Source organism: Sinohyriopsis cumingii, chromosome 11 (genome assembly GCF_028554795.1).
Source record: "Sinohyriopsis cumingii isolate HCF-2022 chromosome 11, ASM2855479v2, whole genome shotgun sequence".
NCBI lineage: Eukaryota > Metazoa > Mollusca > Bivalvia > Unionida > Unionidae > Sinohyriopsis > Sinohyriopsis cumingii.
In genome coordinates, this window is record NC_142971.1 from 99,877,054 (window position 1) to 99,899,240 (window position 22,187).

The 22,187-nt window shown below is 35.7% G+C and overlaps 5 non-coding genes across 5 annotated transcripts; all 5 read right to left on the bottom strand.

The window, feature by feature from the left end:
* Positions 1-6,268: 6,268 nt before the first annotated feature.
* On the bottom strand, positions 6,269-6,341 carry Trnak-uuu (transfer RNA lysine (anticodon UUU)). Its single transcript has one exon. It is a non-coding gene; the product is annotated as a tRNA-Lys (tRNA).
* Positions 6,342-10,003: 3,662 nt separating this feature from the next.
* Positions 10,004-10,076, bottom strand: Trnak-uuu (transfer RNA lysine (anticodon UUU)). Its single transcript has one exon. It is a non-coding gene; the product is annotated as a tRNA-Lys (tRNA).
* Positions 10,077-13,732: 3,656 nt separating this feature from the next.
* Trnak-uuu (transfer RNA lysine (anticodon UUU)) lies at positions 13,733-13,805 on the bottom strand. Its single transcript has one exon. It is a non-coding gene; the product is annotated as a tRNA-Lys (tRNA).
* Positions 13,806-17,439: 3,634 nt separating this feature from the next.
* Positions 17,440-17,512, bottom strand: Trnak-uuu (transfer RNA lysine (anticodon UUU)). Its single transcript has one exon. It is a non-coding gene; the product is annotated as a tRNA-Lys (tRNA).
* Positions 17,513-21,148: 3,636 nt separating this feature from the next.
* On the bottom strand, positions 21,149-21,221 carry Trnak-uuu (transfer RNA lysine (anticodon UUU)). The gene has a single exon. It is a non-coding gene; the product is annotated as a tRNA-Lys (tRNA).
* Positions 21,222-22,187: the final 966 nt, after the last annotated feature.

Here is a 22,187-nt window from a genome sequence, read left to right on the forward strand (position 1 = left end):
TTGTAAATATTCGATTGTGCATTATTCTGTAATCCAAATCTATACAATCTGGGGTCTTGAAAGGTAGGTGTATCAATTTCCAGTATTTATGCTTTTCCAAACTAAATATCTTACTCCAAAAGGAAACAGAAGCTGGTTCTTGAAAAATCAACGTACATAAAAGCTTGTAAAATAGTTGTGTTGTACATAAACAGAGGTCATATAATTTTGTATCAACTCTGAGAAACATATTATTTCTCCCATTGGTTACAGTGGGTTTTGACTCTGTTGCAACAATATTTCTCCAGCCTAATGGTATACTTTCTATTATGCAATTATAGTCTTTTTTTATCTTATCTGTTTTGATCTCAGAATTTGATTTGTATATCATTTCTTGAATAGCTCTATAAGGTAGTATTCCAGGTACAAATTCATATGTAATATCCTGAACACGAACAATTCCTGCTTCTATAAATTCTGCGAAAAACAACGTTTTACCAGCACATGTAATATTAGGATTTAAAAAGAGAGGTTGTTCAAAAACATTCCTCACATCAATATTTGTATCGATATTATTTCTAAGTTTTTCCCATGCATGAAACATTTCTCTGTAAAATATAGGTAGGGTATTCAATTGTTGCTTATTTAAAGACATGAGAAACAACTCTTTGGTCAACCTCATGTTCAGGACAGTAGATAAAAAGTGATCAAAGGTATTTTTCCACATAGCATGGCAATTCACATCAAAGTATCTTTTTAAAAATTTTAGTCTGAATGCATACATTTTCATCTTTATATCAGTTAACTGTAGTCCGCCATTTCGCTTATCACCAATTATTGTATAATAGTGAACCAAATGGGACTTTCCTGACCAGATAAATCTGAGAAATAATTGCTTCAATTCATCAGCAATCATATCAGGAAGAGGCTGAACTGACACTATGTACAATACTCTAGAAACTAATAAGTTATTAACAACTGTTAATTTTCCTTGTATTGTCAAATATCTCTGTGACCACAGTTGCAATAAGTTTTTAATTTTAGACAATCTATCATTCCAGTTCAGTTGCTCACATAACTTTGCACATTTTCCCACATAAGCTCCCAAAATTAAGATGACTTGATCACACATTTGAATTTGTAATTGTTTGCAATAATCATCAGTAAGTTTACCAGATCCAATACACAGAAGTTCTGTCTTTTCCTTGTTCACCTTTGCACCAGATCCTTTACAATACAAGTCAAGTACATTAAAAGATTGATTAATGGATTGTGTGTCCGCTAATGTCAAGGTTGTATCATCTGCATGTTGAAAAACTTTACTTGTATTACTAGACAGTGGGAGTGGAATACCTTTGATAGTGGGATTTGCTTTGATAGCGAGTCCTAAGGGTTCTGCTGCTAATACATATAACATTGCTGATATAGGACAACCTTGTCTGACTGAATTTTTAATTAAAAAGGGTTTCGTTAGATGACCATTGCATTTAACACTACTTTTAATTTCATTATAAAATATCTTTATCCACTGAATAAAATTGTCACCAAAACCGAACTTTCGTAAAACAGAAATCAAATATGAGTGGCAAACTCTGTCAAACGCTTTTTCTTGATCAATTTTTAAGATATATCCCTCAAGATTGTCTCTCTCAACCATATCTATAATATCTCTTACAGTGACTATAGTATCAGCAATATCTCTCCCAACTATACAACATGTCTGAGTTTGAGAAATAATTTTGGGTAATACCATTTTTAAACGTGTAGACAAAATCCTTGCCAAAATTTTATAATCTACATTAAGTAAACTGATAGGACGCCAATTTTGCAATCTTCTATTATCCCCCTTATTTTTATAAATAAGTGATATAACCCCAAATCTCATTGATCTCGACATAATATTGTCATTCTTAACACTCTGAAAGATGTGCAACAGAATATCATATATACAATCATAAAATTTACAATACCACTCTACTGTCAATCCGTCCGGGCCGGGGCTTTTATTTTTAGCCATCCCTTTTATAGCTGTATGTATTTCATCAACTGTTATTATGGCATCACACATATCTTTATCCTCATCAGATACAGAACAGTTTACAAAATTTAAAAGTGAATCAGTACAATTATCATCAACAGTTACCGAAGAATATAAATGACTATAAAACTGATGTATTTCATCTAAGATTCCGCTTGTATTTGAAATAATTACACCATCATCATCAATCAATTCATTGATTACATTTTTGTTGTGTCGATATTTCTCAAGATTTAGAAAATATTTAGTATTTCTATCGCTTTCAATTGCCCATTTGGCCTTAGATCTCAATATAGCACCCCGACAAAAATCAGTTTCATAGTCACTTAGCTGATGTTTTAGTTCTTCATATTTGTTAATGTCATATGGTTCTTTATTTGCGACTTTTTCTGAAAATGATTTTAATTTATTTTGCAATGTAAAGTATTCTTGTAATCTTTCCTTATTTCTTCTTGTACAGTATACTTGGGAAAATTTTTTAATTTTGTATTTTACATTATCCCACCAAATGAGTGGTTCACTGAAATACATTTCGTCAGTTTTTCCCTCGGTAAGAATTGATTTCCAGTCTGATGCTCTACCGACTGAGCTAGGCGGGCTACTTGTTAATGCATGGTCGAATGTTGGCTCGGGTAGTTATGCGCAACATGGTTAATCGTTATCTCATCAACTTCACATAGCTAGCGTCTAGGATTGATTGGATCTTAGATGTTAGCCCCTTATGGAAACAATAATCCAGTTTATATGGCAATCAACCATTCACGGAGGAATTTAAATTTTGCTGCCTAAGGAAATGCACAAATGTGTCATTAGCCGAGCAAGTTGCTAAAGTTAAGACAAGTCATTGTTTCTTTGTGTTAACAGTTATGATTTTACAGTCCGGACAACACAAACACTATCCTTCTGCTCTTCTCTTAAATCTTCGCATTCTTTCCTTAATTTCTCTCAGTTAATTACACATGTGAAAATCACCTGTCTTGAAATTTTTTGTTTCCAGAGAAAGCAATGCTTACACACTACATAATCAATTAAATAGTACCTGTAAGTTGATAAACTTGCTTCCAATTAATTGTTCTCTATACATATTTGTGATTTTCTTCTATGGATCGGTACAGGAGAAAATACATAAATACGGAAGGTGTTGTGTTAGATGTGGTGGTTTTATTTCTACGACATGGGAGATTTGTGTGTGTGTGTGTGTGTGTGTGTGTGTGTGTGTGTGTGTGTTTGTGTGTGCATGTGATTTGTATTTTTAAGGTAGCTTTTAAGAATTTTTCAGTCATATCGCTACGATGTCTGCAGTGTGGCAGTTTATAGTGATGGCTAGCACTGGGGCATCATGCCGCAGACATGTAGCATGATGTCCCACCCAGTCACTTTATCCTGAGATCCGGCCGACCAGTCCTAACACTAACCTCTTAATGCTGAGCCCCAAGCAAGGCAGCTGTTAGTACCATATTTGTAAGTCTTTGGTATGAGTCGGCCGGGGATCGATCCCACGAACTGCCGCATCCGAGGCGTACGCTGTAATTACTAGGCCACCGGAGCTTTTAGGGATATTTGTTCATTGTCACGTAGTGAGTAGTAGCTAATGAGTTTTCACTCCTTATTGTCTGTATTTAAGTACGTGGAGTTGGACTATTTGGTCAGTCATATTTTGTATGTTCTTCTTGTAACATTATTCTTCAGGTATATTTATTGTTGTGTTTAGATATTATTTGGAAGCAAACATTTGTTTGAATTATTCATTGGAGCCACAAAATGCTACGTGGGTTAAAATATTATTTTTGGCCTACTGTGAATTATTTCTAAAGAATTCTTGAAAATGCCATTGTGATATATCAGAACTGTTGGTAGACCAATGCATTTGAGGATGTAGATTTTATTCGGAACATTCTATTCCTTTGGACTTGAAGATAACATTTTGGGATGATTTTGGATGCAATTCATAATGCTGTAAGTCCCTCTTATATTTTCATTTTACAATTTTGTTAACTGAATTATTTGTTCAGTATTAGAAACCGTTTTGGTTTTGCTTATGTTTGTTTTTTAGTGTATGACCATAGATTCGTAATACTATTGGGTAATTATGACTCATTCATTTCTCAGTTAACGAACTAATATGCAGCATTACTGGAAATGCAAATATGATGGCAGCAGTGGGGGACGCATTTACTGAATTTTGTTTTCATAACAAAAAACTCTTAATTCCAAAGACTTGTGCAATTAAATGATATTAACGTGAAATGTAAAGAAAAGCATTTTCGTTTGAACCGAGCTCTGGGCATCTATCTGCACCATAAGTGCTAAACGTCATGTGATACAAACATGGCCGCGCCCTTTAAATATGTAATGGAAAGGGCTACGCAGCAAAATCCGAGACTGACAAACTGACAGAATTTGGATGAGTAGTGCCCCAATCTCAGTCGCTAGAGCATCCGACATTTAATCTAAGGGTCATGGGTGAAAGTCCGAGGGTAGGTGGTTATGATTTAGCTTCCACTGATTTTCAATTGTTGTCAAAATGAATATAGATATACCTGCAAGTATTTCTCTCCTTTCCTAAAATGTCCCTAAATGAGAGCGTATCCACATGTCCATGCGAACGGGATAGAGTACCCAATTTAATCAACTCTAAGATATGTTGATCATTCTGTCAGCATTTCTTCTTGATTCCAGTAAATCTAACGCATCCACTATATCATATGCAAATTGAATGCATTCATATTATGATACGAATATTATTAAAATATACGGACAGAAGCACAAAAGTCAACGCCAGTCTAAAAGCTCCACCTAACAGACAATATATTTAAAGTAATGAGACACTACCACTGCAAGCTACTATCAGTTGTTTCGTGTTCTAAAGAGTTTACTCAAACGTTGTAACGGAGACAAAACGAAGAATGCACCGTGAAGACGTATAAAGACTTCTCGGTTCAATCAACAATAACTGCATGAGATATGCATGCAGGATGTGTTCACGGTTTTAATGGAGGTACGATCACCGCCTCTCGGACACCTGAATTCGGTGGTCACAACATCGCGGTATAGAATGCGATGATTGTATTGGTGAAAATACTAAGTCTTAAAATTAAATTGCTGCCGTCCAGTTTCGGATGCTCAATCTAAACGAATGAAAATATGGATTTTTTAAAATGATTTATCAATTGCGAGTTTTGATAATAGTTCTCGATTTAAGTAAGCTAAAGAATGCAATGCATCGTTTGAGAATTAAATGCATTAATCTTACGATTCAAACAATAACATAATATATAATTCGCAATGTAACACAAATCTCAAAGGAATTTTAAAATCTGCGACTAAAAGTTAATATGTCTTAAATTGAAGAGAAGAAAAGAGACTAGCACTGCAAGGTACTGTCAGTTCTTTCCTGTTCTGATGAGTTAGATGAAACTTTGCAACGTGGAGAAAATAAAGACTGCACCGTACATATGTGAAAGAAACCTATCTTAGATCAAGTCAAGAAGGTTACAATAATGAGTTCACAGTTTTGTGGGAAGTATGATTACGGGGTATCGGACATTCGAAAGCAGTGGCCAAAAGGATCGCGCAATCCGGTGAGGTGATATCAATGGTTAAAACACAAAAAAGAAGAAGAAGAAAAAAAAATGACCAAAAAAAAAAAAGCAAAGAAAGAAAGATGTTAGTCCTAAAAATGAATTATTGCTGACTTACAATGTTAGTTGCTAAATCAAAATGAAGAAATATTTGGGAAGAATTGTTTATCAGTATTTTGGAAATTCCCACAATTGATAATAATAATAATAATAATAATAATAATAATAATAATAATAATTATGTGGACTTAGTACAGCGCCTAAGACGTAAAAGCGCTAAGAGCTCGAAAATATTAGATAACAAACATAAATATACACCAGAACAAGGATAGGATAGAAAAATCCCAACACTATTGAATTACAAAACAAAAGGCTTCAATAGAAGTATATAGAATATGTAAATGAACTTACATATTTCATTCACTTTTTATCTGGATGGGTACATACAGGGTCACTACCATAATCAGTACCTTTATGAGGGCTGTGTCGAAACCAGAAAGACATTGACAAGCTAATGAATTTGAAGAAGAGGATATCAAAATTCAACATAAAAATGATTATATGAGAAAAGAAAACGTTTCTGTGGGACATTTACCATCACACCTATTTGTAGCCAAATAGACGCGTGTACAAAGTGTAGTATAAATTTGTAATGGTATTAAAAATTGTACGCCCACCGTGGGACTCGAACTCACGACCCTCAGATTAAAAGTCTGATGCTCTACCGACTGAGCTAGGCGGGCTACTTGTTAATGCATGGTCGAATGTTGGCTCGGGTAGTTATGCGCAACATGGTTAATCGTTATCTCATCAACTTCACATAGCTAGCGTCTAGGATTGATTGGATCTTAGATGTTAGCCCCTTATGGAAACAATAATCCAGTTTATATGGCAATCAACCATTCACGGAGGAATTTAAATTTTGCTGCCTAAGGAAATGCACAAATGTGTCATTAGCCGAGCAAGTTGCTAAAGTTAAGACAAGTCATTGTTTCTTTGTGTTAACAGTTATGATTTTACAGTCCGGACAACACAAACACTATCCTTCTGCTCTTCTCTTAAATCTTCGCATTCTTTCCTTAATTTCTCTCAGTTAATTACACATGTGAAAATCACCTGTCTTGAAATTTTTTGTTTCCAGAGAAAGCAATGCTTACACACTACATAATCAATTAAATAGTACCTGTAAGTTGATAAACTTGCTTCCAATTAATTGTTCTCTATACATATTTGTGATTTTCTTCTATGGATCGGTACAGGAGAAAATACATAAATACGGAAGGTGTTGTGTTAGATGTGGTGGTTTTATTTCTACGACATGGGAGATTTGTGTGTGTGTGTGTGTGTGTGTGTGTGTGTGTGTGTGTGTGTGTGTTTGTGTGTGCATGTGATTTGTATTTTTAAGGTAGCTTTTAAGAATTTTTCAGTCATATCGCTACAATGTCTGCAGTGTGGCAGTTTATAGTGATGGCAAGCACTGGGGCATCATGCCGCAGACATGTGGCATGATGTCCCACCCAGTCACTTTATCCTGAGATCCGGCCGACCAGTCCTAACACTAACCTCTTAATGCTGAGCCCCAAGCAAGGCAGCTGTTAGTACCATATTTGTAAGTCTTTGGTATGACTTGGCCGGGGATCGATCCCACGAACTCCCGCATCCGAGGCGTACGCTGTAATTACTAGGCCACCGGAGCTTTTAGGGATATTTGTTCATTGTCACGTAGTGAGTAGTAGCTAATGAGTTTTCACTCCTTATTGTCTGTATTTAAGTACGTGGAGTTGGACTATTTGGTCAGTCATATTTTGTATGTTCTTCTTGTAACATTATTCTTCAGGTATATTTATTGTTGTGTTTAGATATTATTTGGAAGCAAACATTTGTTTGAATTATTCATTGGAGCCACAAAATGCTACGTGGGTTAAAATATTATTTTTGGCCTACTGTGAATTATTTCTAAAGAATTCTTGAAAATGCCATTGTGATATATCAGAACTGTTGGTAGACCAATGCATTTGAGGATGTAGATTTTATTCGGAACATTCTATTCCTTTGGACTTGAAGATAACATTTTGGGATGATTTTGGATGCAATTCATAATGCTGTAAGTCCCTCTTATATTTTCATTTTACAATTTTGTTAACTGAATTATTTGTTCAGTATTAGAAACCGTTTTGGTTTTGCTTATGTTTGTTTTTTAGTGTATGACCATAGATTCGTAATACTATTGGGTAATTATGACTCATTCATTTCTCAGTTAACGAACTAATATGCAGCATTACTGGAAATGCAAATATGATGGCAGCAGTGGGGGACGCATTTACTGAATTTTGTTTTCATAACAAAAAACTCTTAATTCCAAAGACTTGTGCAATTAAATGATATTAACGTGAAATGTAAAGAAAAGCATTTTCGTTTGAACCGAGCTCTGGGCATCTATCTGCACCATAAGTGCTAAACGTCATGTGATACAAACATGGCCGCGCCCTTTAAATATGTAATGGAAAGGGCTACGCAGCAAAATCCGAGACTGACAAACTGACAGAATTTGGATGAGTAGTGCCCCAATCTCAGTCGCTAGAGCATCCGACATTTAATCTAAGGGTCATGGGTGAAAGTCCGAGGGTAGGTGGTTATGATTTAGCTTCCACTGATTTTCAATTGTTGTCAAAATGAATATAGATATACCTGCAAGTATTTCTCTCCTTTCCTAAAATGTCCCTAAATGAGAGCGTATCCACATGTCCATGCGAACGGGATAGAGTACCCAATTTAATCAACTCTAAGATATGTTGATCATTCTGTCAGCATTTCTTCTTGATTCCAGTAAATCTAACGCATCCACTATATCATATGCAAATTGAATGCATTCATATTATGATACGAATATTATTAAAATATACGGACAGAAGCACAAAAGTCAACGCCAGTCTAAAAGCTCCACCTAACAGACAATATATTTAAAGTAATGAGACACTACCACTGCAAGCTACTATCAGTTGTTTCGTGTTCTAAAGAGTTTACTCAAACGTTGTAACGGAGACAAAACGAAGAATGCACCGTGAAGACGTATAAAGACTTCTCGGTTCAATCAACAATAACTGCATGAGATATGCATGCAGGATGTGTTCACGGTTTTAATGGAGGTACGATCACCGCCTCTCGGACACCTGAATTCGGTGGTCACAACATCGCGGTATAGAATGCGATGATTGTATTGGTGAAAATACTAAGTCTTAAAATTAAATTGCTGCCGTCCAGTTTCGGATGCTCAATCTAAACGAATGAAAATATGGATTTTTTAAAATGATTTATCAATTGCGAGTTTTGATAATAGTTCTCGATTTAAGTAAGCTAAAGAATGCAATGCATCGTTTGAGAATTAAATGCATTAATCTTACGATTCAAACAATAACATAATATATAATTCGCAATGTAACACAAATCTCAAAGGAATTTTAAAATCTGCGACTAAAAGTTAATATGTCTTAAATTGAAGAGAAGAAAAGAGACTAGCACTGCAAGGTACTGTCAGTTCTTTCCTGTTCTGATGAGTTAGATGAAACTTTGCAACGTGGAGAAAATAAAGACTGCACCGTACATATGTGAAAGAAACCTATCTTAGATCAAGTCAAGAAGGTTACAATAATGAGTTCACAGTTTTGTGGGAAGTATGATTACGGGGTATCGGACATTCGAAAGCAGTGGCCAAAAGGATCGCGCAATCCGGTGAGGTGATATCAATGGTTAAAACACAAAAAAGAAGAAGAAGAAAAAAAAATGACCAAAAAAAAAAAAGCAAAGAAAGAAAGATGTTAGTCCTAAAAATGAATTATTGCTGACTTACAATGTTAGTTGCTAAATCAAAATGAAGAAATATTTGGGAAGAATTGTTTATCAGTATTTTGGAAATTCCCACAATTGATAATAATAATAATAATAATAATAATAATAATAATAATAATAATAATAATTATGTGGACTTAGTACAGCGCCTAAGACGTAAAAGCGCTAAGAGCTCGAAAATATTAGATAACAAACATAAATATACACCAGAACAAGGATAGGATAGAAAAATCCCAACACTATTGAATTACAAAACAAAAGGCTTCAATAGAAGTATATAGAATATGTAAATGAACTTACATATTTCATTCACTTTTTATCTGGATGGGTACATACAGGGTCACTACCATAATCAGTACCTTTATGAGGGCTGTGTCGAAACCAGAAAGACATTGACAAGCTAATGAATTTGAAGAAGAGGATATCAAAATTCAACATAAAAATGATTATATGAGAAAAGAAAACGTTTCTGTGGGACATTTACCATCACACCTATTTGTAGCCAAATAGACGCGTGTACAAAGTGTAGTATAAATTTGTAATGGTATTAAAAATTGTACGCCCACCGTGGGACTCGAACTCACGACCCTCAGATTAAAAGTCTGATGCTCTACCGACTGAGCTAGGCGGGCTACTTGTTAATGCATGGTCGAATGTTGGCTCGGGTAGTTATGCGCAACATGGTTAATCGTTATCTCATCAACTTCACATAGCTAGCGTCTAGGATTGATTGGATCTTAGATGTTAGCCCCTTATGGAAACAATAATCCAGTTTATATGGCAATCAACCATTCACGGAGGAATTTAAATTTTGCTGCCTAAGGAAATGCACAAATGTGTCATTAGCCGAGCAAGTTGCTAAAGTTAAGACAAGTCATTGTTTCTTTGTGTTAACAGTTATGATTTTACAGTCCGGACAACACAAACACTATCCTTCTGCTCTTCTCTTAAATCTTCGCATTCTTTCCTTAATTTCTCTCAGTTAATTACACATGTGAAAATCACCTGTCTTGAAATTTTTTGTTTCCAGAGAAAGCAATGCTTACACACTACATAATCAATTAAATAGTACCTGTAAGTTGATAAACTTGCTTCCAATTAATTGTTCTCTATACATATTTGTGATTTTCTTCTATGGATCGGTACAGGAGAAAATACATAAATACGGAAGGTGTTGTGTTAGATGTGGTGGTTTTATTTCTACGACATGGGAGATTTGTGTGTGTGTGTGTGTGTGTGTGTGTGTGTGTGTTTGTGTGTGCATGTGATTTGTATTTTTAAGGTAGCTTTTAAGAATTTTTCAGTCATATCGCTACGATGTCTGCAGTGTGGCAGTTTATAGTGATGGCTAGCACTGGGGCATCATGCCGCAGACATGTAGCATGATGTCCCACCCAGTCACTTTATCCTGAGATCCGGCCGACCAGTCCTAACACTAACCTCTTAATGCTGAGCCCCAAGCAAGGCAGCTGTTAGTACCATATTTGTAAGTCTTTGGTATGAGTCGGCCGGGGATCGATCCCACGAACTGCCGCATCCGAGGCGTACGCTGTAATTACTAGGCCACCGGAGCTTTTAGGGATATTTGTTCATTGTCACGTAGTGAGTAGTAGCTAATGAGTTTTCACTCCTTATTGTCTGTATTTAAGTACGTGGAGTTGGACTATTTGGTCAGTCATATTTTGTATGTTCTTCTTGTAACATTATTCTTCAGGTATATTTATTGTTGTGTTTAGATATTATTTGGAAGCAAACATTTGTTTGAATTATTCATTGGAGCCACAAAATGCTACGTGGGTTAAAATATTATTTTTGGCCTATTGTGAATTATTTCTAAAGAATTCTTGAAAATGCCATTGTGATATATCAGAACTGTTGGTAGACCAATGCATTTGAGGATGTAGATTTTATTCGGAACATTCTATTCCTTTGGACTTGAAGATAACATTTTGGGATGATTTTGGATGCAATTCATAATGCTGTAAGTCCCTCTTATATTTTCATTTTACAATTTTGTTAACTGAATTATTTGTTCAGTATTAGAAACCGTTTTGGTTTTGCTTATGTTTGTTTTTTAGTGTATGACCATAGATTCGTAATACTATTGGGTAATTATGACTCATTCATTTCTCAGTTAACGAACTAATATGCAGCATTACTGGAAATGCAAATATGATGGCAGCAGTGGGGGACGCATTTACTGAATTTTGTTTTCATAACAAAAAACTCTTAATTCCAAAGACTTGTGCAATTAAATGATATTAACGTGAAATGTAAAGAAAAGCATTTTCGTTTGAACCGAGCTCTGGGCATCTATCTGCACCATAAGTGCTAAACGTCATGTGATACAAACATGGCCGCGCCCTTTAAATATGTAATGGAAAGGGCTACGCAGCAAAATCCGAGACTGACAAACTGACAGAATTTGGATGAGTAGTGCCCCAATCTCAGTCGCTAGAGCATCCGACATTTAATCTAAGGGTCATGGGTGAAAGTCCGAGGGTAGGTGGTTATGATTTAGCTTCCACTGATTTTCAATTGTTGTCAAAATGAATATAGATATACCTGCAAGTATTTCTCTCCTTTCCTAAAATGTCCCTAAATGAGAGCGTATCCACATGTCCATGCGAACGGGATAGAGTACCCAATTTAATCAACTCTAAGATATGTTGATCATTCTGTCAGCATTTCTTCTTGATTCCAGTAAATCTAACGCATCCACTATATCATATGCAAATTGAATGCATTCATATTATGATACGAATATTATTAAAATATACGGACAGAAGCACAAAAGTCAACGCCAGTCTAAAAGCTCCACCTAACAGACAATATATTTAAAGTAATGAGACACTACCACTGCAAGCTACTATCAGTTGTTTCGTGTTCTAAAGAGTTTACTCAAACGTTGTAACGGAGACAAAACGAAGAATGCACCGTGAAGACGTATAAAGACTTCTCGGTTCAATCAACAATAACTGCATGAGATATGCATGCAGGATGTGTTCACGGTTTTAATGGAGGTACGATCACCGCCTCTCGGACACCTGAATTCGGTGGTCACAACATCGCGGTATAGAATGCGATGATTGTATTGGTGAAAATACTAAGTCTTAAAATTAAATTGCTGCCGTCCAGTTTCGGATGCTCAATCTAAACGAATGAAAATATGGATTTTTTAAAATGATTTATCAATTGCGAGTTTTGATAATAGTTCTCGATTTAAGTAAGCTAAAGAATGCAATGCATCGTTTGAGAATTAAATGCATTAATCTTACGATTCAAACAATAACATAATATATAATTCGCAATGTAACACAAATCTCAAAGGAATTTTAAAATCTGCGACTAAAAGTTAATATGTCTTAAATTGAAGAGAAGAAAAGAGACTAGCACTGCAAGGTACTGTCAGTTCTTTCCTGTTCTGATGAGTTAGATGAAACTTTGCAACGTGGAGAAAATAAAGACTGCACCGTACATATGTGAAAGAAACCTATCTTAGATCAAGTCAAGAAGGTTACAATAATGAGTTCACAGTTTTGTGGGAAGTATGATTACGGGGTATCGGACATTCGAAAGCAGTGGCCAAAAGGATCGCGCAATCCGGTGAGGTGATATCAATGGTTAAAACACAAAAAAGAAGAAGAAGAAAAAAAAATGACCAAAAAAAAAAAAGCAAAGAAAGAAAGATGTTAGTCCTAAAAATGAATTATTGCTGACTTACAATGTTAGTTGCTAAATCAAAATGAAGAAATATTTGGGAAGAATTGTTTATCAGTATTTTGGAAATTCCCACAATTGATAATAATAATAATAATAATAATAATAATAATAATAATAATAATAATAATAATAATTATGTGGACTTAGTACAGCGCCTAAGACGTAAAAGCGCTAAGAGCTCGAAAATATTAGATAACAAACATAAATATACACCAGAACAAGGATAGGATAGAAAAATCCCAACACTATTGAATTACAAAACAAAAGGCTTCAATAGAAGTATATAGAATATGTAAATGAACTTACATATTTCATTCACTTTTTATCTGGATGGGTACATACAGGGTCACTACCATAATCAGTACCTTTATGAGGGCTGTGTCGAAACCAGAAAGACATTGACAAGCTAATGAATTTGAAGAAGAGGATATCAAAATTCAACATAAAAATGATTATATGAGAAAAGAAAACGTTTCTGTGGGACATTTACCATCACACCTATTTGTAGCCAAATAGACGCGTGTACAAAGTGTAGTATAAATTTGTAATGGTATTAAAAATTGTACGCCCACCGTGGGACTCGAACTCACGACCCTCAGATTAAAAGTCTGATGCTCTACCGACTGAGCTAGGCGGGCTACTTGTTAATGCATGGTCGAATGTTGGCTCGGGTAGTTATGCGCAACATGGTTAATCGTTATCTCATCAACTTCACATAGCTAGCGTCTAGGATTGATTGGATCTTAGATGTTAGCCCCTTATGGAAACAATAATCCAGTTTATATGGCAATCAACCATTCACGGAGGAATTTAAATTTTGCTGCCTAAGGAAATGCACAAATGTGTCATTAGCCGAGCAAGTTGCTAAAGTTAAGACAAGTCATTGTTTCTTTGTGTTAACAGTTATGATTTTACAGTCCGGACAACACAAACACTATCCTTCTGCTCTTCTCTTAAATCTTCGCATTCTTTCCTTAATTTCTCTCAGTTAATTACACATGTGAAAATCACCTGTCTTGAAATTTTTTGTTTCCAGAGAAAGCAATGCTTACACACTACATAATCAATTAAATAGTACCTGTAAGTTGATAAACTTGCTTCCAATTAATTGTTCTCTATACATATTTGTGATTTTCTTCTATGGATCGGTACAGGAGAAAATACATAAATACGGAAGGTGTTGTGTTAGATGTGGTGGTTTTATTTCTACGACATGGGAGATTTGTGTGTGTGTGTGTGTGTGTGTGTGTGTGTGTGTGTTTGTGTGTGCATGTGATTTGTATTTTTAAGGTAGCTTTTAAGAATTTTTCAGTCATATCGCTACGATGTCTGCAGTGTGGCAGTTTATAGTGATGGCTAGCACTGGGGCATCATGCCGCAGACATGTAGCATGATGTCCCACCCAGTCACTTTATCCTGAGATCCGGCCGACCAGTCCTAACACTAACCTCTTAATGCTGAGCCCCAAGCAAGGCAGCTGTTAGTACCATATTTGTAAGTCTTTGGTATGAGTCGGCCGGGGATCGATCCCACGAACTGCCGCATCCGAGGCGTACGCTGTAATTAATAGGCCACCGGAGCTTTTAGGGATATTTGTTCATTGTCACGTAGTGAGTAGTAGCTAATGAGTTTTCACTCCTTATTGTCTGTATTTAAGTACGTGGAGTTGGACTATTTGGTCAGTCATATTTTGTATGTTCTTCTTGTAACATTATTCTTCAGGTATATTTATTGTTGTGTTTAGATATTATTTGGAAGCAAACATTTGTTTGAATTATTCATTGGAGCCACAAAATGCTACGTGGGTTAAAATATTATTTTTGGCCTATTGTGAATTATTTCTAAAGAATTCTTGAAAATGCCATTGTGATATATCAGAACTGTTGGTAGACCAATGCATTTGAGGATGTAGATTTTATTCGGAACATTCTATTCCTTTGGACTTGAAGATAACATTTTGGGATGATTTTGGATGCAATTCATAATGCTGTAAGTCCCTCTTATATTTTCATTTTACAATTTTGTTAACTGAATTATTTGTTCAGTATTAGAAACCGTTTTGGTTTTGCTTATGTTTGTTTTTTAGTGTATGACCATAGATTCGTAATACTATTGGGTAATTATGACTCATTCATTTCTCAGTTAACGAACTAATATGCAGCATTACTGGAAATGCAAATATGATGGCAGCAGTGGGGGACGCATTTACTGAATTTTGTTTTCATAACAAAAAACTCTTAATTCCAAAGACTTGTGCAATTAAATGATATTAACGTGAAATGTAAAGAAAAGCATTTTCGTTTGAACCGAGCTCTGGGCATCTATCTGCACCATAAGTGCTAAACGTCATGTGATACAAACATGGCCGCGCCCTTTAAATATGTAATGGAAAGGGCTACGCAGCAAAATCCGAGACTGACAAACTGACAGAATTTGGATGAGTAGTGCCCCAATCTCAGTCGCTAGAGCATCCGACATTTAATCTAAGGGTCATGGGTGAAAGTCCGAGGGTAGGTGGTTATGATTTAGCTTCCACTGATTTTCAATTGTTGTCAAAATGAATATAGATATACCTGCAAGTATTTCTCTCCTTTCCTAAAATGTCCCTAAATGAGAGCGTATCCACATGTCCATGCGAACGGGATAGAGTACCCAATTTAATCAACTCTAAGATATGTTGATCATTCTGTCAGCATTTCTTCTTGATTCCAGTAAATCTAACGCATCCACTATATCATATGCAAATTGAATGCATTCATATTATGATACGAATATTATTAAAATATACGGACAGAAGCACAAAAGTCAATGCCAGTCTAAAAGCTCCACCTAACAGACAATATATTTAAAGTAATGAGACACTACCACTGCAAGCTACTATCAGTTGTTTCGTGTTCTAAAGAGTTTACTCAAACGTTGTAACGGAGACAAAACGAAGAATGCACCGTGAAGACGTATAAAGACTTCTCGGTTCAATCAACAATAACTGCATGAGATATGCATGCAGGATGTGTTCACGGTTTTAATGGAGGTACGATCACCGCCTCTCGGACACCTGAATTCGGTGGTCACAACATCGCGGTATAGAATGCGATGATTGTATTGGTGAAAATACTAAGTCTTAAAATTAAATTGCTGCCGTCCAGTTTCGGATGCTCAATCTAAACGAATGAAAATATGGATTTTTTAAAATGATTTATCAATTGCGAGTTTTGATAATAGTTCTCGATTTAAGTAAGCTAAAGAATGCAATGCATCGTTTGAGAATTAAATGCATTAATCTTACGATTCAAACAATAACATAATATATAATTCGCAATGTAACACAAATCTCAAAGGAATTTTAAAATCTGCGACTAAAAGTTAATATGTCTTAAATTGAAGAGAAGAAAAGAGACTAGCACTGCAAGGTACTGTCAGTTCTTTCCTGTTCTGATGAGTTAGATGAAACTTTGCAACGTGGAGAAAATAAAGACTGCACCGTACATATGTGAAAGAAACCTATCTTAGATCAAGTCAAGAAGGTTACAATAATGAGTTCACAGTTTTGTGGGAAGTATGATTACGGGGTATCGGACATTCGAAAGCAGTGGCCAAAAGGATCGCGCAATCCGGTGAGGTGATATCAATGGTTAAAACACAAAAAAGAAGAAGAAGAAAAAAAAATGACCAAAAAAAAAAAAGCAAAGAAAGAAAGATGTTAGTCCTAAAAATGAATTATTGCTGACTTACAATGTTAGTTGCTAAATCAAAATGAAGAAATATTTGGGAAGAATTGTTTATCAGTATTTTGGAAATTCCCACAATTGATAATAATAATAATAATAATAATAATAATAATTATGTGGACTTAGTACAGCGCCTAAGACGTAAAAGCGCTAAGAGCTCGAAAATATTAGATAACAAACATAAATATACACCAGAACAAGGATAGGATAGAAAAATCCCAACACTATTGAATTACAAAACAAAAGGCTTCAATAGAAGTATATAGAATATGTAAATGAACTTACATATTTCATTCACTTTTTATCTGGATGGGTACATACAGGGTCACTACCATAATCAGTACCTTTATGAGGGCTGTGTCGAAACCAGAAAGACATTGACAAGCTAATGAATTTGAAGAAGAGGATATCAAAATTCAACATAAAAATGATTATATGAGAAAAGAAAACGTTTCTGTGGGACATTTACCATCACACCTATTTGTAGCCAAATAGACGCGTGTACAAAGTGTAGTATAAATTTGTAATGGTATTAAAAATTGTACGCCCACCGTGGGACTCGAACTCACGACCCTCAGATTAAAAGTCTGATGCTCTACCGACTGAGCTAGGCGGGCTACTTGTTAATGCATGGTCGAATGTTGGCTCGGGTAGTTATGCGCAACATGGTTAATCGTTATCTCATCAACTTCACATAGCTAGCGTCTAGGATTGATTGGATCTTAGATGTTAGCCCCTTATGGAAACAATAATCCAGTTTATATGGCAATCAACCATTCACGGAGGAATTTAAATTTTGCTGCCTAAGGAAATGCACAAATGTGTCATTAGCCGAGCAAGTTGCTAAAGTTAAGACAAGTCATTGTTTCTTTGTGTTAACAGTTATGATTTTACAGTCCGGACAACACAAACACTATCCTTCTGCTCTTCTCTTAAATCTTCGCATTCTTTCCTTAATTTCTCTCAGTTAATTACACATGTGAAAATCACCTGTCTTGAAATTTTTTGTTTCCAGAGAAAGCAATGCTTACACACTACATAATCAATTAAATAGTACCTGTAAGTTGATAAACTTGCTTCCAATTAATTGTTCTCTATACATATTTGTGATTTTCTTCTATGGATCGGTACAGGAGAAAATACATAAATACGGAAGGTGTTGTGTTAGATGTGGTGGTTTTATTTCTACGACATGGGAGATTTGTGTGTGTGTGTGTGTGTGTGTGTGTGTGTGTGTGTGTTTGTGTGTGCATGTGATTTGTATTTTTAAGGTAGCTTTTAAGAATTTTTCAGTCATATCGCTACGATGTCTGCAGTGTGGCAGTTTATAGTGATGGCTAGCACTGGGGCATCATGCCGCAGACATGTAGCATGATGTCCCACCCAGTCACTTTATCCTGAGATCCGGCCGACCAGTCCTAACACTAACCTCTTAATGCTGAGCCCCAAGCAAGGCAGCTGTTAGTACCATATTTGTAAGTCTTTGGTATGAGTCGGCCGGGGATCGATCCCACGAACTGCCGCATCCGAGGCGTACGCTGTAATTAATAGGCCACCGGAGCTTTTAGGGATATTTGTTCATTGTCACGTAGTGAGTAGTAGCTAATGAGTTTTCACTCCTTATTGTCTGTATTTAAGTACGTGGAGTTGGACTATTTGGTCAGTCATATTTTGTATGTTCTTCTTGTAACATTATTCTTCAGGTATATTTATTGTTGTGTTTAGATATTATTTGGAAGCAAACATTTGTTTGAATTATTCATTGGAGCCACAAAATGCTACGTGGGTTAAAATATTATTTTTGGCCTATTGTGAATTATTTCTAAAGAATTCTTGAAAATGCCATTGTGATATATCAGAACTGTTGGTAGACCAATGCATTTGAGGATGTAGATTTTATTCGGAACATTCTATTCCTTTGGACTTGAAGATAACATTTTGGGATGATTTTGGATGCAATTCATAATGCTGTAAGTCCCTCTTATATTTTCATTTTACAATTTTGTTAACTGAATTATTTGTTCAGTATTAGAAACCGTTTTGGTTTTGCTTATGTTTGTTTTTTAGTGTATGACCATAGATTCGTAATACTATTGGGTAATTATGACTCATTCATTTCTCAGTTAACGAACTAATATGCAGCATTACTGGAAATGCAAATATGATGGCAGCAGTGGGGGACGCATTTACTGAATTTTGTTTTCATAACAAAAAACTCTTAATTCCAAAGACTTGTGCAATTAAATGATATTAACGTGAAATGTAAAGAAAAGCATTTTCGTTTGAACCGAGCTCTGGGCATCTATCTGCACCATAAGTGCTAAACGTCATGTGATACAAACATGGCCGCGCCCTTTAAATATGTAATGGAAAGGGCTACGCAGCAAAATCCGAGACTGACAAACTGACAGAATTTGGATGAGTAGTGCCCCAATCTCAGTCGCTAGAGCATCCGACATTTAATCTAAGGGTCATGGGTGAAAGTCCGAGGGTAGGTGGTTATGATTTAGCTTCCACTGATTTTCAATTGTTGTCAAAATGAATATAGATATACCTGCAAGTATTTCTCTCCTTTCCTAAAATGTCCCTAAATGAGAGCGTATCCACATGTCCATGCGAACGGGATAGAGTACCCAATTTAATCAACTCTAAGATATGTTGATCATTCTGTCAGCATTTCTTCTTGATTCCAGTAAATCTAACGCATCCACTATATCATATGCAAATTGAATGCATTCATATTATGATACGAATATTATTAAAATATACGGACAGAAGCACAAAAGTCAATGCCAGTCTAAAAGCTCCACCTAACAGACAATATATTTAAAGTAATGAGACACTACCACTGCAAGCTACTATCAGTTGTTTCGTGTTCTAAAGAGTTTACTCAAACGTTGTAACGGAGACAAAACGAAGAATGCACCGTGAAGACGTATAAAGACTTCTCGGTTCAATCAACAATAACTGCATGAGATATGCATGCAGGATGTGTTCACGGTTTTAATGGAGGTACGATCACCGCCTCTCGGACACCTGAATTCGGTGGTCACAACATCGCGGTATAGAATGCGATGATTGTATTGGTGAAAATACTAAGTCTTAAAATTAAATTGCTGCCGTCCAGTTTCGGATGCTCAATCTAAACGAATGAAAATATGGATTTTTTAAAATGATTTATCAATTGCGAGTTTTGATAATAGTTCTCGATTTAAGTAAGCTAAAGAATGCAATGCATCGTTTGAGAATTAAATGCATTAATCTTACGATTCAAACAATAACATAATATATAATTCGCAATGTAACACAAATCTCAAAGGAATTTTAAAATCTGCGACTAAAAGTTAATATGTCTTAAATTGAAGAGAAGAAAAGAGACTAGCACTGCAAGGTACTGTCAGTTCTTTCCTGTTCTGATGAGTTAGATGAAACTTTGCAACGTGGAGAAAATAAAGACTGCACCGTACATATGTGAAAGAAACCTATCTTAGATCAAGTCAAGAAGGTTACAATAATGAGTTCACAGTTTTGTGGGAAGTATGATTACGGGGTATCGGACATTCGAAAGCAGTGGCCAAAAGGATCGCGCAATCCGGTGAGGTGATATCAATGGTTAAAACACAAAAAAGAAGAAGAAGAAAAAAAAATGACCAAAAAAAAAAAAGCAAAGAAAGAAAGATGTTAGTCCTAAAAATGAATTATTGCTGACTTACAATGTTAGTTGCTAAATCAAAATGAAGAAATATTTGGGAAGAATTGTTTATCAGTATTTTGGAAATTCCCACAATTGATAATAATAATAATAATAATAATAATAATAATTATGTGGACTTAGTACAGCGCCTAAGACGTAAAAGCGCTAAGAGCTCGAAAATATTAGATAACAAACAAAAATATACACCAGTACAAGGATAGGATAGAAAAATCCCAACACTATTGAATTACAAAACAAAAGGCTTCAATAGAAGTATATAGAATATGTAAATGAACTTACATATTTCATTCACTTTTTATCTGGATGGGTACATACAGGGTCACTACCATAATCAGTACCTTTATGAGGGCTGTGTCGAAACCAGAAAGACATTGACAAGCTAATGAATTTGAAGAAGAGGATATCAAAATTCAACATAAAAATGATTATATGAGAAAAGAAAACGTTTCTGTGGGACATTTACCATCACACCTATTTGTAGCCAAATAGACGCGTGTACAAAGTGTAGTATAAATTTGTAATGGTATTAAAAATTGTACGCCCACCGTGGGACTCGAACTCACGACCCTCAGATTAAAAGTCTGATGCTCTACCGACTGAGCTAGGCGGGCTACTTGTTAATGCATGGTCGAATGTTGGCTCGGGTAGTTATGCGCAACATGGTTAATCGTTATCTCATCAACTTCACATAGCTAGCGTCTAGGATTGATTGGATCTTAGATGTTAGCCCCTTATGGAAACAATAATCCAGTTTATATGGCAATCAACCATTCACGGAGGAATTTAAATTTTGCTGCCTAAGGAAATGCACAAATGTGTCATTAGCCGAGCAAGTTGCTAAAGTTAAGACAAGTCATTGTTTCTTTGTGTTAACAGTTATGATTTTACAGTCCGGACAACACAAACACTATCCTTCTGCTCTTCTCTTAAATCTTCGCATTCTTTCCTTAATTTCTCTCAGTTAATTACACATGTGAAAATCACCTGTCTTGAAATTTTTTGTTTCCAGAGAAAGCAATGCTTACACACTACATAATCAATTAAATAGTACCTGTAAGTTGATAAACTTGCTTCCAATTAATTGTTCTCTATACATATTTGTGATTTTCTTCTATGGATCGGTACAGGAGAAAATACATAAATACGGAAGGTGTTGTGTTAGATGTGGTGGTTTTATTTCTACGACATGGGAGATTTGTGTGTGTGTGTGTGTGTGTGTGTGTGTGTGTGTGTGTGTGTGTTTGTGTTTGTGTGTGCATGTGATTTGTATTTTTAAGGTAGCTTTTAAGAATTTTTCAGTCATATCGCTAAGATGTCTGCAGTGTGGCAGTTTATAGTGATGGCTAGCACTGGGGCATCATGCCGCAGACATGTAGCATGATGTCCCACCCAGTCACTTTATCCTGAGATCCGGCCGACCAGTCCTAACACTAACCTCTTAATGCTGAGCCCCAAGCAAGGCAGCTGTTAGTACCATATTTGTAAGTCTTTGGTATGACTTGGCCGGGGATCGATCCCACGAACTGCCGCATCCGAGGCGTACGCTGTAATTACTAGGCCACCGGAGCTTTTAGGGA